This window comes from Sebastes umbrosus, chromosome 17, assembly GCF_015220745.1.
Source record: "Sebastes umbrosus isolate fSebUmb1 chromosome 17, fSebUmb1.pri, whole genome shotgun sequence".
Lineage (NCBI taxonomy): Eukaryota > Metazoa > Chordata > Actinopteri > Perciformes > Sebastidae > Sebastes > Sebastes umbrosus.
The window spans coordinates 15686537-15703140 of NC_051285.1; the positions used below are offsets into that span (position 1 = coordinate 15686537).

The following is a 16604-nucleotide window of genomic DNA, read 5'->3' on the forward strand; positions in this document are numbered from 1 at the left end:
TAATTCTGTCATCTTGCTGTCATTGGGGATATTAGACTTGAGAAACAGTTTTTTGATACGATCACTGACTTGAAATACTTTAGAAATATGCTGCAATTAATCACGAGTTTCAAGAATGGTAGAAGCTGTGCTTTTACACAATGTTATCTAATTTTAGCTTATGGTTTTGTAAGCAGCTTTTGCCCTCTATCATAATGTTTTCCCTGTAGCGACACACATCTTTATGTATATCAGTCCTTATATGGAAGGAGTTGTAACGCACTATCACTCACAAAATATCAACAGTAAAGATCAGGATTAGAGCTAGACACATGTTACTTCAGCTTCTGATGTACCTTGGTGAAATAAGGGGTTTCATATCAAGCTGCACTGAGAGGGCTTGACTTGATATATAGCACCGTGATGGAGGTGTTTTTCTCCCATTGTCTGTGGGATTTATTATATTTAATTTAGAGGTTCGTTCTCGTGTATGAAATGAAAATTGTTGAATAAATAGTTGCCAAAACATCTGTATAAGCCTGATTGTCTTTCTTTTTTAATCATCGTTTTCCTTCTGGAAGCCTCTTTCCTTAGTATTTCTGAACTGAGAGATGAGCACTGATGATAAAATATTGCTGCTGTGTTAATGTCTGAATTTGATCCATGGACACACACACACTCTCAAAAACACAAGCAGACACATGCACAGACACATGTTTATTAATTTTCATTAACAAGAATAATTCATGTTGTGTTTCAGCTTCCCTCTCTGTGGCAGTGGTGGCGTTGTTAGGATGCCATTCAGTTTGTCATGTGGAGTCTTTCAACTGTCTGAGCAGTACTTTCCCACATTAATCGACTAGTCTATACAAGGTTGTAATACTCCTGTGATATACAGTATAAAACTTTGAAATTTGTCCCAGTAAACTCCGATCAAACAGTCAAACTAGGCAGCGCTGATCAAATATGAATCAATATTCTGTTACTGTAATGCCTATTTCCCACCTGTTGTTGAGAACAGTTTAGGAAATACCAAGCACCACCCACTAGCTGGAGCAAACTTTCTCATTTTACAGTTAAACAGTACACTACAAGATGTTTCTGAAAACATTTGAAACGAGAAATAGGCATTACAGTAACAGAATGTTGATTCATATTTGATCAGCGCTGCCTAGTTTGACCGTTAGGAGTTTGCAAGTGATTGACTGCTGCCTCAGTTGAATGAACAGGAGGTGCTGAGGTCTAGTTATCTCTCAGAAGAACACTTGAATTACAACATACTGAAAGGTTATTATGGAGTTTTTGCCAAATGATGCCACAAACATTCTGCCTACTGCAGGTTCAAAGTCTATGCTAGAAAAAGAAATCCCTGAAATATGTGGAGATTGAAAGACAGGAATAAAGTTTCTCTCCATGGTCACGTCATCACTGAACTCTCTCTCTCATACCCACAATGATTATTCTCAAAATCTCAGATTTTTTTTTTTTTTCCTCAATGTGGCCCTAATACTCGTACCATAGACCTACAACAATGATAAATAAAAATGAAAATGTAAACAAAAAACAGTTATTCATTTCCATTTTTAAAAATCCACAGGGAGCCACTGGAGAGGGGCTAAAGAGCTGCAGGTTGCTGACCCCTGACCTAGGTGAGCCTGGGTACACCCACTGGGCATTCAGGCCCACCCAATCAGAAGGCTACCTGATTAAATAATCTGACTATGAACCTATAACAATTCTTGTTAGGTGATTGGTCAGATTTTTTGAGTGGCAGTGCATTTAGCCAATGGCAGATTGCAAGCAGCCCCTCCTCTTTTACTCAGGTGTCTCTCGTCTGATTGATTGATTGCTCCGTGCTTGTGGTGACGGCAGCATGTTTAAAACACCACCAGGAAGCCTTGGATTTTACTGCATCCATTTAAAATAAATATATACTCCTTTGTTTTTATTATCTTCGTCAACCAGTTACATAAAAGTTACTACTATGCTTTCGGCTGAAAGTCACCAGATAACAAGGTCACTCGTTAAACCGAAACACCCACTGCATCATTTAGGAACAGAAGCCTGAGGAGCAACAAGGAAGAAATTCAGCCATCATTCTCAACCAAGAAGACATCTACTCCTCAACAAGTGTCAAGTAATAACGACAAGTAACGTCCCCCTACTACCCATAACAAGTTGGTGAAAGACTCTCTTCAACTGTCAGTCTGATAAAATCATCATATCAGACTGAACTGTTTGTCCCTGCTCTCCTTGGACAGAGACTATCATGAAGTCATTTCAGTGTTCAACACCAAGAAGCCCCGTCGTCTCCTGCTGTCATCATCAAAAGTAAGCTTATTTACATTTTGGACTATAGTGGCCTATTTCAATATTATTGTTTATTGGTCAGTGTATCGTTTGGTCATTCGATTTTCCTTTTCACAAACGGATATTAAAAAACAAAAAATGAGTGGTTATTTGATTTTCATTTTAAAATACAAAAATAATATTGAAATACAAGGCGTTTGCGTTTTTTTCTTCATCAGGGTCAAAAAGGGGAGAACTAAACTTAAAAAAACGGGTTGATTTTCATTTTCTATTTCTAAAAACAAAAAATAAAATCACTTGAAGACAGAAACGAAAAAAACGCCCGTTTTTATTTTCATATTCTGCGACCGGAAGTTGCCATTTACAAAGTAAGAGCGCGTATGAGGACGTTGCTGTGACATGTCTTCTTCCCTGACACAAAATCTCTTAATGTTTCAAAAAAACTACATACTGATTCATGTCCATCGCCTTCAGTTACACAGCAGCACCGTGCTTCTTTTTCTCTCATATTGCACCGTTTGTAAAAGGAAAATCGAATGACCAAAAGATACACTGACCTTTATTGGGTATAGTTTTTGTCCGGTGTACAGTTGGATTGTATGCTGCTGTTGTTGCTGTGTGGGATGAATATATGGCTGCTGTACCAGGCTATAACCTGTATTTCTATGTGGCCGCTGTGCCAGGCTATGTTAAAGTGTCTTTATTTAACGTTAATGCAGGTGCTCTATCCATAATGCTTCATTAAATGATGCTGTTGAGTCTGTCAGCTCTGTGTGTGTGAACATGTGGCTGCAGTGCCAGCCAGGCTAGGCCATGCTGTTAATGTTTATCTTGTTGGATCAGAATCAGCTTGATTAGTTCAGCATGAGTCGACCTACACATCATACAGTAGATTACCAGGAATCTGTCTCTGGTTGTTTTGCTGTCATTGTACATACAGAAATAGAAATGCAGCTAAGGTCAACAAAGCTGTTATATATAATACGGAACAACGTACAATGTTTCAGGCTGTTTCTGTAAATTGTAAACAATAATGCAGAAGTGCAATGGTGCAGCGTGTAAATATGCTGGAATACATATTGTATGATTAATGTAACAGGTTGCTTTGTATAGCCTACACGACGTAGGTGGATATGTTGCTATAGTATGCATGCAGGTATAGGCAACATGACAGGTGCCTGCAACATTACATCTGATGATGATGCATAAGGTTTGTATGATTAAACTGTGATGCATTCAGGCAACTATAGTTGTAATGGTCTATTTTGGTTAACATATACATTTCAGAACCTATTAATAAGATGTTTGGTCTTGGATGGTATAGGCCCACCTGATTTTTCTCTGTGCCCACATACACTGCAGGTGCTCTATCCATATATGCTTGATTAAACTGTGTGTGTGAACATGTGGCCTCCGTGCCAGGCTATGCCATGCTGTTAATGTTTTGTCTTGTTGGATCCAAATCAGCTTGATAGTAGGCCTACACACATATGCTACCAGGAATTTGACTCTGGTTATTTTGTTCTCATTGTACATACGGAAATAGAAAAGCAGCTAAATACAAGGTCAACAAAGCTGAACAAGAGTAAAGAAAGAAGAGAAACATACATATAAAAAGAATACAAAGAACAAAAGAGAATGTGTCAATTATAAACAATAGTACAGTAGTGCAATGGTGCAAATATGCTGGAATAAATTACTTCTGATGATGATGATGATGATGATGATGATGATACGGCTTGTATGATTAAACTGTGGTGCAATCAGGCAAATATAGTTGTTATGGCCTATTTTGGTTAACATATTCGTTTTTCAGAATCTATTAAACCTGCAGTAGGCAGAATATTTTTGGCATTATTGGGCAAAATTTCCATAATAATCTTTCAGCATATTGTAATTCAGGTTTTCTGAGAGATAACTAGACTTCTGCACCTCCTCATGGCTCTGTTTTCAGGCTTTATTTTGGCCAATTACAGGTAATTTCAGAGAGAGAGCGTGTTCCTATTGACTATTCATTCATCGGAGGCAGCTCCCAATCACTGTGAACTCTGATCAAACGGTCAAACTAGGGACAGCTGATCAAATATGAATCAATATTCCGTTACTGTAATGCCTATTTCTCACCTCCAATGTTTTCAGAAACATCTTGTAGTGTACTGTTTAGTGGTAAAAACTTTCTCATTTGCTAAACGGCACACTACAAGATGTTTCTGAAGACATTGACAATCACTGAGTGATTGACAGCTACTCAGAGACGGCAGGCTCCAGCTCGGCTCTGATTGGTTGTTTTCCTCCGGTCTGTGAAATCATGCAGATGCCATTAGGAGCACCGGAGGACACAGAGGCACATGATTTTTTTTTTAGATTATCCATCTCATGCAGTACTGTCAGGATGATCATTTTGCACTGCAGCTTTAAGTAGATGTTAGGTCTTGGACAGGCTAGGCCCACCTGATTTTTTTCTGTGCTCACCCACACTGTAATTTCTGCCTACGCCACTGCTGTGATACAGCATAAAAACTTTAAAATTAGTCCCAGTAAATCAGGACAGAGTAATATAGGGAAAAGTAATTGAAGAGAATGAGGAGAACTTGTGATCCATGACATTTAAGTCCATGTAGCTTGAAAAAAAAATCTCTGAAATATGTGGAGCTTGAAAGACAGGATCTCTTCTCACTCATACCCACAATGATCTACTCAAACCAATCCCAAAGACAGTATGTAGGGAAACCACTATAAGCTGTAAGCCACTATAATATAGTGCTATAATAACTATAGTTTCTGCAAGTTTTACACTTCTTTTTTACAGCTTTAAATTTTCGAATTGTATGACAGTAAATCCCTAAAACTGACGTACTCGAGCATGCATCGTATTACAGTGCAATAATAGGATCTATATGTATTCACTTGTAAAAGCCTTCAGTACTTGTGGTCAGATTTAGGGTATTGACGAGGGATATGGCGATGTCTGGCGGTGGAAAAGTGAAAATCCTTTTAATCTTGACCATGTGACTTCCATTATTTCTGCTCCAGCAGCATCAGGAGAGTGAAGAATGTGCATAAGGGAAGATGGAGCACATAAAGAGGGATATGAGAGTATGAAAAGAGGAGTCGGAAATGAGCCAGATAGACAGGAGGGAGCGGTATCTGTTTCAGTGAGTCAGAAGATGATGACTGAGGGGGGAATTAAGTAATGGCAATAAGACGTCATGTTAGACTGAAGAAAGCAGCTGCAATCAGCCCACCTGTCAGGAATAACTGCAGCCTGGAGAGGGTTGCATTTCTGCAGCTGAGGTGTTATTCTTCTCCTGATGAAAAGTGAGGGGTCAGTGAACAACTCAATTACCATTCAATCAATCAGAGCATTTTGTGAACTGGGACAGAGAAGTCAAGGAAGACCAGACAGAAATAACTTTTTCATGCAAAGTGTTGTTTTGCATGAATGATTTTTCCTCATCCTTTCCTTATTGTCGAGCAGATTTTTGCAGCCAAGTGTTTGCGTTCCCCGAGGAAGGTGATGTTCCAACTTTCCCAAATTAGCTGAAAGTTTTTTCTTTTGTAGTATCTCAGTTTCGTTAGATGGCGCAGAAGAATAACAGGACAGATGGAGGAGACAGGTGGGATGACAGGCAACAATGGATTTGACGCCATGCCGTGAATGAATAGCATGCAACATAGTCCACTGAGCTGTCACAAAATCCAAACCCACCACTGTATTTTTGTACGCCTATATTCAACACTGTGTCAGCATGATGCTTCATGGCTAATCACACCTTTAATTTAATGTTAAAGTGAATGGTACAGTAACCTCCCGTAACCGTATTACCCAAAAAAAAAGAGCAGTTTTTAAAATAAAACACATCATCCCTTCAGAACGGCAACAATTAGATACTTCAAATTCATTAGTGAGAAATCCAAAAGCCTTACAGCTAGTTTAGACTTTCTCCAGACACTAGCTTTCTGAACTTATTTTTTCTTTTCTCGCTCTAGGTTATTTTACTTTCTGTGATAAATATTGGATTTGTCAATAAGTTTCTTAGTGAACAGAGGAGAACATATTTCTGTCACTGAAAGCCTTAGTTTCTAAGCCATTGTTATTGTAGCATTATTGCTTAGAGCAGATTAATATTCATTAATACATATTATTAATCAATAATTTATTTATTTATTATGAATAATAAACCTATGAATTGTCGTAAAATGTGAAGTAGAGTGATGACACTGAGCTTCAGATATCCCACACAACTAATTTACCATCAGAATTCACCCCTTATATTCAATTGAATTATTCAATTTATGAGGCCACCCAAAACTTCAAAATTCAATATTAATCAATTGAGTCTCATAATCTCAGGGTTGTTACAGAGTTCTTGTGCATAGTGAACAGTGATTTGAGTTGTTTTATATGCACATATAAATCAAATAGCCAAGTTCTTTATGAAATGAAATGTTTATTTGCCTAATCTACAACTACTAACAGAAAACAATTGAATAAATGATCAACAAAAGGAAAAGAAATAAAATGAATAAAGCATAATTGAAGGAATACAGTGATTACAACGGGGAACATTTATTAATCGAAACAAATCAAATGTGACCAGGTCAGTTCAGTGACTGATATCTCTCTGATTGAATTTGATGTTTGCCGATCAATTAAATTTAGTTTTGGTATTCTTGCACCGTTCAGTAGCAGAGAGTTTAAATAGCACCAGGGAAGATTGTGAAGCAGTTTCATATTCTAAATTTAGGCATGGTCTAAGTTAGGTTTAGAATTTATTGATGGATATCCTAATTCTTCTTGCATCTATTATGAACTGTCAATTTCTTAACTGACCTTATTTATTAATTGAATCTAAAAAGTTTATTAGCCTGTATATGTCAACTAGCTTCCTGTTATTAGAACATATGTTAGCAAAGCACAACACATAAATCCAAGTTCATGTCATTAAATGTCAATTAAAAGTTTCATGTGTTTTACTAGACATCAGTGCCTTTGACCCGTACTTCAATATACAATCTTGAATGTCAGAAAGTTTTGTTGTGTTTCTCCTCTGTGAGTATAACCAGGCCGGTTGTAAATTAAGAGTCCTATCACTTAGTGACCCCAAAGGTCAGATGAAGTTTCTGAGAAAGGGGTTTCAAGAATTAAGGGATAACTTTATTATTTTCATCTTTTGGTATTCTTTGTCTTTCGATCTTCCACCGGCTACATTCTGTATTCTTTTCACAAAAAGAAAACAACTGGTGTTTTTGGCTCAACATTCACGTATGTGATCAATGACCTCGAATTTGTCTGTTTACAAAGTGATTCGCTGATGAGGCAAATTTGACCGTCATTCAGAAAGTCCCACAGCAAAAACAGGATCTAAAAAAATGTTATATTAAATTGAAGAAAGATGACAAAATATATTCTCCTTAATCTTGCCGATTTGTGCCGCCTGTTTGAAAATTTGCTGATTTGACGCCACCAGTGAACGACCAGGGAATAAAGCAGGATGGGAAGCAAGGGGGGGATATTGATTGATACATTCATCTAGGTTTGTCAGTGCGAGACTGTTTCAGAATGAAGAATAGCCCACCTCTTTGGCCAAGCAACAAGGTGACAAGTTAAACATCTTCATGTAGGACATTTTGATACAAAGCTGAGATCCAAAGATGATGAAATAAGCCCTAAAATCAGTCACCGGTGCGGACACGTACCTCAGGTTTTCATATAATAACATGGATGTTCTCTGTTCAGTCAATAAAGCACTTTCCTGTCCCTTGGTTTAACTTTGGGAGAGAAAGAAGAGAAAATTGTAGAGAAGGGAACGGCAATTAGAAAGAAGGACGCAGATGGATGTGCTGGGGAAAAGAGAGAGAACTGATACAGTATGGCTCTATTTTTGAAGGCTGCTGCACAAAGGGCTGTTTAAGATGAATGGTGCCCCCTCCACACACACGGACACACACGCACACACACACAACTCTCGTTAAGTGTCACTTTCTGAATGTGCCGAGCTTCACACCTGCCCAGTGCTGTCAGTCTGCCAGCTGCGAGAGCTGCAGCTGTCTCGAAGGTATCAGCCGCTCCATATGCAAATACCTTCCTCTTCTTTATGATGTGGATTCACTTGCCCACATCTCTGGTTGCCTCCTTTCAGACCTTCAGTCGGAGCCACTTCGTTCCATCCCTCCATCAATCCCAAATCTTTCCCTAAATCGCTTTCCTCCATTATATCACCTGCCCTCCACACAGGCCCCATAACTCATCTTCATTTCCCTCTTCATCCCTCCTCTGCAGTAGCCTGTGTAGCCCAGATCTCCGTTTACTCTGCAGGACGATTCACTTTGGAGGGATCAACCAGGGATGACAGCAGAGATGTTAGTAGCCTTTGATGTTCTGTAATTGTGCTGACCATGTGTAGCCACAACCGCACTCACTCTCTCACACACACACACACACACACACACATAGACACACACACTATGACCGGTTTGCTGTGCTTCAAGATGCCATCAGAGAGAATTTGTGCAAAAAAAAAAGCTTTGATGTCTACGAGCTTTACTTTGAAGGAATTTTCCCCACATGAGCCCATGAACACACTGAGATCCTCAAACAACACCTCTTTGCCTTTTCTGAAGTTCAGGCCGAAGACCAGAGGTGATCAGGCAGGTGACCTCCAGTTAAGACTTTTTTACAGGCACAGTCACCCCATGTCAGGGAGGCCTGCAGTGAATATAGACATCTTTCATGTACCGTGAAAACAAAATAAAATCCAGAGATACATCAGTTAATAGGTTAAGTTCCTCATGTCATTGTGCCTCAAACTTTTTTATGGCATACTATACTATGGCCTTTTTTATAACATTTTAATGCCATGCTATACTGTGACATTTTTATGGCATGCGATACTATGATATTTCTATGGCATACTATACTATGACTTTTTTATGACATACTGCACATTTTTTATGGCATAATATACTATGGTTGTGTCTGAAATTCCATACTAACATGCTATTTAGTGCGCTAAAACAGTGTGAGATATTTAAGTATGTCCGAAACCTTAGTATGAAACCAATAGTACACTAATTGCATACTATTTCCGGTGAAATATTACAGAATGCAACGCTGGACACTAAAACGGCATAAATATTCCACAATGCAATGCAGTTGTGACGACAACGTTCATAACAGACGTTGACGGACAGCTCTGTAACGCCAATAACACTTCAAGTGTAAGTGTAAGATTTAACTTTGTTGGGCATAATATATATTTCAAATGTATTATATGACTGTATTCGAAACTGCATACTAAACTAGTAGTACGTACTAATTTGAAGACAGCTGTGGCCAGTGGCATTATGTTTTCGGGTTGTTCGTCTGTCTGTCTGTCCATCCGTACGTACTTACGTACATACTTCCGTCCGTCATTGTCGTGAACGCTACATCTCAGGAATGAGATATGACTTTTTAATTAATTTTTCAACGTACTGTACTCAGGTCAACTCTGACTTTTTCTAGTATGATTTTTTTCGACATACTATACTATGACTTTTTTTATGATTTTTTTACAACATATAATATGACTTTTTATTTTTTCGGCATACTATACTATGACTTTTACTGAACATACTATACTATGACTTTATTTTTTCGACATACTTTACTATGACTTTTTTTTGACATACTATATTTAGGCTTTTTTTCAACATACTATATTTAGGCTTTTTTTTTACATACCAAACTATTATAATTTTTTTCATTTTTCCGACATACTATACTATGACTTCTTAAATTTTTTCGACATACTATTTTATGACTTTTTTTTCAATTTTACGTCATAGTATACAATGACTATTTTTGGACATATTATACTATTGTTTTTTTTTGCTTTTTTTCGACGTACTATACTATGACTTATGTTCGACATACTATACTATGATTTTTTTTTATTTTTTCGACATACTATACTATGATTTATTTTCAACATACTATACTATAACTTTTTTTTAACATACTATGCTATGACTTTTATTTTTTCGACATAAATACTATGACTTTTTTTCAACATACTATAGTATGTAGTAACTTTATTTACATTTTGTGACACACTATATATGACTTTTTCAGACATGCTACATAATGAGTTTTTTTCTACATAATATACAATGACTTCTTTCGACTTGCTATACTATGACTTTTTTGACTTTTTTGACATTCTTTACTGTGACTTTTTTTTTTTTTTTTTTTTTACTTTATTTAACATTCTATACTATGATTTTTTTTATGACTTTATTTGACATACAAGTGCAGACACAGACGAAAGGAGTGAGGGTTTAAAGAGAATGGGATTTATTGCTCAGGTGGAAATTGGAGATGGGGGATGATGTCCGAATGTCTGCAGGAGGGAAGTATGGGGGAACACCAAAGCGTGGCTTGGCTTTAGTGAAGCAGAGGCGAGGTGGGATGTTGATGAGCGCGCAGTTTAGAAAGTCAGATTAATATAATCCTAGGACAAAGGAAAAAAACAGTGAGTGACACACAAAAGAGCACAGAAGACAAAGTACTATTTTCACAAGAATAAACTATAGAGGCCTGAGACTTGATTCTCCTGAAGGAGCTGAATCAACGATCTGGCGATGAGTCGGTGAAGAGCCGGGGTACATATACTGTAGAGATGAGGAGCTGATGAATGGCAGGTGTGTGAGCCGAGGAAGATGATGAGCCGATTGCAGGCAGGGGCCCAGGTAGGCATCAGAACATGAAGAGAAACACGCAAGTTTACACCAAAGCACGCTGAAGTCAGCGTCAGTTTAGCAAGTCGAAATAATAATAATAAATAATAAATGTTGCATGGCTTTACCCTCTGTCTCCTTGTGTTTCTTGTCTCCCTCTATATGGTCTTAGCATCAAATAAATGCCTTAAAAGTCTTTTAAAACATCTGAGCAAGATTGTAAAAGACTAAAACATAGGAATTAATTTTGCTGTGAACAAATCTGAATCTTAAAATAGGCTTATTATCATTATTTTATTTTATTTTTATTTTATTTATTCAATTTTATCATTTTATCATAATGATCTGCACAGCTTTTTGGAGCACTGGCACTGTGTAAAGTTGACAATATGTGGCAGAAGTTTTCCCAACTACTCATTTCATGTGGGAGAACATATCCATTAAAGCTGACAGTCTGGACATGAAACTAATAGCAGCTGTGCTGCTTCACATCTCAAGTAATAACAGCACAGAGCCAAAACATCACTGTATGTCTGTCCAAATGCCTATGAAGCTCATTTTATATGAGACACCCGTGTAGTAGGAGTATATCACGGTGGAATGTGAGCTTTATGGCGGATTGCAAAGCATTAGTCGGCCTTTGCCTGGATGCTGCCGAGGTTGCAGGGATACTGCTAATTTATATCTGCTGCACAACTATAAAAGGCCTCAGGTTTGTCCATTCCAGGCTGTGCATTTAAAGGGAACAGCTCCAAATGATGAGAAAGCACAGTGTTAAATGAGAGTTTTGTGGCAGTTAGGATGTATGTGTGTGCTCTGGTGGTCTGAATGGTGGTGCCTCATTAAATAGCTGAAGAGTTGTGTTAGTTTATTACCTGCCGCGTCAGACTGGTGTGATGTGGCTGGTATTGTTTTCACCTTGTGAGTCTGTGTGTTTGTTTATATGTCTGTGGACAGATTTTGTCAGCGTGATAGTGTCACAACCGTGCAAGATTTAGTCAGGAAACTTTACAGGTGTGTAGCTGAAAATCTTAGTCAAAATCTTTTGGCAGGAGCAATCATTCCTTTTCACTGCTCTCTCTGCCCTTTGTTCCTCTCTGTATGAGATGGACAAACTAGCCATTCCCACTGAACCTTGCATTGTGAATTTGATTATAGAATAGATTATCAATGTCATGAATAAAGTCTTATTATCACTCCATTAGAGGCAAGGCCGTATCTTTTTGGTCTGATCTAAACATACGGATCCCCACATTCTTACCTCAAAGCTTCATTGTGTTAAACTCTTTATTGGTCAACTGTTAAAGACAAATTTGTCTTTATTAAGGCCGTATCAAAAATATTTTTTCAATAATTTGTCCAATGCCATACCTCATTTCCCTGGATGCCTTTAATCAACTCTTAAGAATCGTCTTCATCTCTCTAAACTATATCACGGTTGTCTTTTACCTTGAAATCATAGATACGATTTGGACTTTGCCTACCTTGCTATCATATATGCAATGCTGGCTGTGTGTTAGCTTGCATTATGATCAGATTTCTTTCTTTAAATTCTGACTGTAACCAGATGAAAGAAAAGCTAATATTGACACAGAATTATACAACAGGAGCTGTAGAGAGCCAATTTTGGTGTCATTGATGTAAATACTGATATGTGACCTCATGTAATAAGAGTTTTAAATTCTGACCTACTTTAAAAACTCCCCAGGAGCAGAACATTTTAAAGTCACCGAAACTCATTATATTATAACAATAATCTCACCTTGCTTTTGAGACCTGGCAGGCAGACACCACCCAACTGTAAGAATGAAAAAAGGGTTGAAGAAGTTGTAGCTCTATCAGAGGTCGGGGGCAAAAGGGTCATAATGAACCAGATGTTTTTCACTGAGCTCTGACTCCACATGCTTCTCAATCCACACACGCTGCCTCCTGCGGTTTGGCCAGAGGTAATGATCTATGTCGAGAGAAAGGTACAATTTTACACCAAGGTACTACACGGGGGTCAGGGTCACCTTTGAACAGATGTTATGGCAGGGGCTGCTGCCAGTGCGTCGGGACAAGGGTCAGTATTAAGCAGATGCTGCAGACCAGAAGGGATTAGCATGTCACATCCTCTTGAGTTGACTAAATGCTGCCGTCTCTGTCAAGAGACCCCCTGCTTGTGAGTGAGATCACGGGAGTCCAGCTTTTACACTGTTACCACCATGGCGTTGCTAAGAAAGCATTGCTAATGTTAACATATTGTGAGAAAGCACTTTTGACCCCAGAAAGGAACCGTCTTGACTCTCTACTGTTAATTCATTCAGCCACTGTCAACCGATATGTGGTTAGTTAATATTCCTCTGTGATAACATTTGATTTCCTTTTTAATACCAAGAGAGAGAGATTACTATCACTCAAAAACATACAGCTTGAAGTTTTAAAAAAATGTCATAAGTGTAATTATAAGCAATATTTAGAGATTCATTTATTTGTGTTATTTGGAAATCTCCATGATTTTTTTTAAATGTTTGCTTATTCATGGGAATGAAATGTATTTCCACACTGGATGTTAAAATATAGAATTAGATATTAAAAATATTTTGTGAATTTTCAATAGATGCTGAGTAAAACAGCACAGCAGTTAATGACAGCCTCGTTAATGACATGCTGCAATTAGGGATATCAAAGTTAACGCAAAGATAACGCGTTAACGCAAAATCGTTTTAACACCACTAATTGCTGATAGCTGTTGTTGCCTGTTGGGCTTGAGTTTGCTATGTTATGATTTGAGCATATTCTTTATGTTAAATTCAGTACCTGTGAGGGTTTCTGGACAATATCTGTCATTGTTTTGTGTTGTTAATTGATTTCCAATAATAAATATATACATACATTTGCAAAAAGCAAGCATATTTGCCCACTCCCATGTTGATAAGAGTATTAAATACTTGACAAATCTCCCTTTAAGGTACATTTTGAACAGATACAAAATGTGCCATTAATTTGAAATTAATCACGATTAATCATGGACAATCATGCGATTAATCGTGATTAAATATTTGAATCGATTGACAGCCCGAACTGCAATATATTTTCACCATAAAATGCAGATCTTTTTAAATGAATCAATTAAAATTAGCAGTTAAAGTCGACTTCACTTCACTTACCTCCTATTCGTAATCTAGAACAGATGAATTCCAAAACTGGATTAACTGGCAGTAAGAAAGTTATTAAGTAAAGAAACAATAATAATTATTATTATATATAGTATATGCTTACCAAAAGAGGGACAGCACAATGGTGATCCATTTGACTGCCTGTGGCAACATAAATATCTGCTCTGATGAAGTCTGTTTCCACCTTCTTCTCGCTGTAGAAGTAATGAGCACAGCCCTCCAGAACATTGTGTTTGGCTTATGCGGAGGCAGAACTGCAGAAAAGATGGAAACACAGAGACTTACTTATTAGAAAAGCTACAAACATCTCACGACATTTTGACTTTTCATCCATAACTTCAGACTCTGCAGTACGTGGCTGACCTCAGAATGCCTTTCAGTTAGGGCAGTCAATCGATTAAAATATTTAATCGTGATTAATCGCACGTGTTTTTATCTGTTCAAAATGTACCTTAAAGGGACATTTGTCAAGTATTTAATACTCTTATTAAAATGGGAGTGGGCAAATATGCTTGCTTCATGCAAACATACTATATATATTTATTATCAGAAATCAATTAACAACACAAAACACAAAAACCCTCACAGGTACTGCATTTAGCATAAAAAATATGCACAAATCATAACATGGCAAACTCAAGCCCAACAGGCAACAACAGCTGTCAGTGTGTCAATATGCTGACTTGACTATGACTTGCCCCAAAACTGCATGTGATTATCATGAAGTGGGCATGTCTGTAAAGGGGAGACTCGTGGGTACCCATAGAACCCATTTTCATTCACATATCTTGAGGTCAAAGGTTAAGGGACCCCTTTGAAAATGGCCATGCAAGTTTTTCCTCGCCAAAATTTTGCCCATGTTTGGAGCGTTATTTAACCTCCTTTGCCACAAGCTAGCATAACATGGTTGGTACCAATAGATTTCTTAGGTTTTTCTAGTAACTTGTCATGCCAGTATCTTCACTCTACATTTAAAACTGATTTTGCGTTAACACGTTATTATCGTTGACAGCCCTACTTTCAATATAAAGTTTGTTTGCCCTCATGTGCCCTGCATTCCTGGAGATATTTACAAGCAAATCAGTGATTTCCTCACAGAATTATGTGCATGTGTCCATGTCTCCGTGCATAAACAAAAGGCTTCTGTCTCCTGGGACTGAGGTCTTTAATTAATTAATCATTTTGTAATGCATGAAAAAATGTGTAGGTGCTAGATTTGTTTAATTGGGCAAAGTGGATTAAATTATGGATGATGATGATTGTCACATGCTCTCAAATTCCATAACACTTACTTATTATTAGTCAATCATGATAGTTTTTTATAGTTCAGTATTTCACTTTCCCCCCCTTACCTTGCAGCTTCTGTCTGTGGAAACATTTGCAAATGAAGTATTTCATCATTTAGTTCTAGCTGTTCCTTCCCAGTAGCTTAAGTTAAATTAAAGATGTGTTAATATTTTTTTGACATGAATCCAATCATGCAATGTAATTGTTAAATAGTAAAAATACAAATTCTTTTGTTCTCACTTTGCCTTTTCCCTGTGTAGTGTGTTTCTTTCATGCACTGATAGACACACACACACACACACACACAGTCGCCATGATATGATTTAGCCCAGCAGTGTACTGTTTATTAAAAAATGGGCAGACTGCTGAGCTCGACACCTCCCCACTGTTTCTGAATAATAAGTATTAACAGTGTGCTACCTCCTCAATGAAAAATGCTCCACTAGAGCGGTGGTAGCTGCTTTTGTGTGTGTGGCCTGTAGTACATGTGTGACTTCTTGCAAATAAATGCAACTGAGTTATGACCTTATTTGGATTAACCGGAAGGCTTTGTTGTATAGCAAGAGCTTTATTAATTCATGAAACTATCATGCTGTCACTCTCTCTCCCGGAGGTGATTAATATGTCTGTGACATGGAAGACAAGTGAACTCCCTCGAGAAAAGTATGGACTATGAATCCTCTTTATCATTTATCTATGCTGTATATTTGTCTAGCATGATATATCAATTTCAATTATACTTCTAGCCACGTCAAGCTCTACTTTGTATACTACTGTATATGCATGGCTTTCAACATTAACACACAGAGGGCAAGTACAGGTACACCAAGACAGTTATAATTGTTAAGGTTTCAATACACACTTTTCAAGTGAGACACAAAGGCAGTTTCCTCTGTTAAACATTTGTGGAGGAAACTTTATGAAAATAAGATATTAAAATTGGCATTTTCCCCTCCAGTCAAAACACTAACTTCCTTTGGAGAGCTGGCTGACGTATGCCTTTGACTTATGGCTCAAATGAGGAATGATGAAAAATGAAGAAAAAGATGTCACAACTGCTGTCTTTTTTTAACTCTTCAGAAAGAGTTGAAGCATAATTTACTGTACAAAACTGATGTCACCTTTTGAAATATAATATGCAAAGCATTT

The 16604-nt window shown here is 37.5% G+C and overlaps 1 long non-coding RNA gene across 1 annotated transcript in view; it reads left to right on the forward strand.

Moving 5' to 3' along the window:
- Positions 1-1774: 1774 nt before the first annotated feature.
- The window catches only part of LOC119475283, a 46016-nt gene continuing 31186 nt past the window's right edge, over positions 1775-16604 (forward strand). Inside the window, exon 1 of the long non-coding RNA XR_005203750.1 lies at positions 1775-2310. This is a non-coding gene — a long non-coding RNA (uncharacterized LOC119475283). The remainder of the gene's footprint in view (positions 2311-16604) is intronic.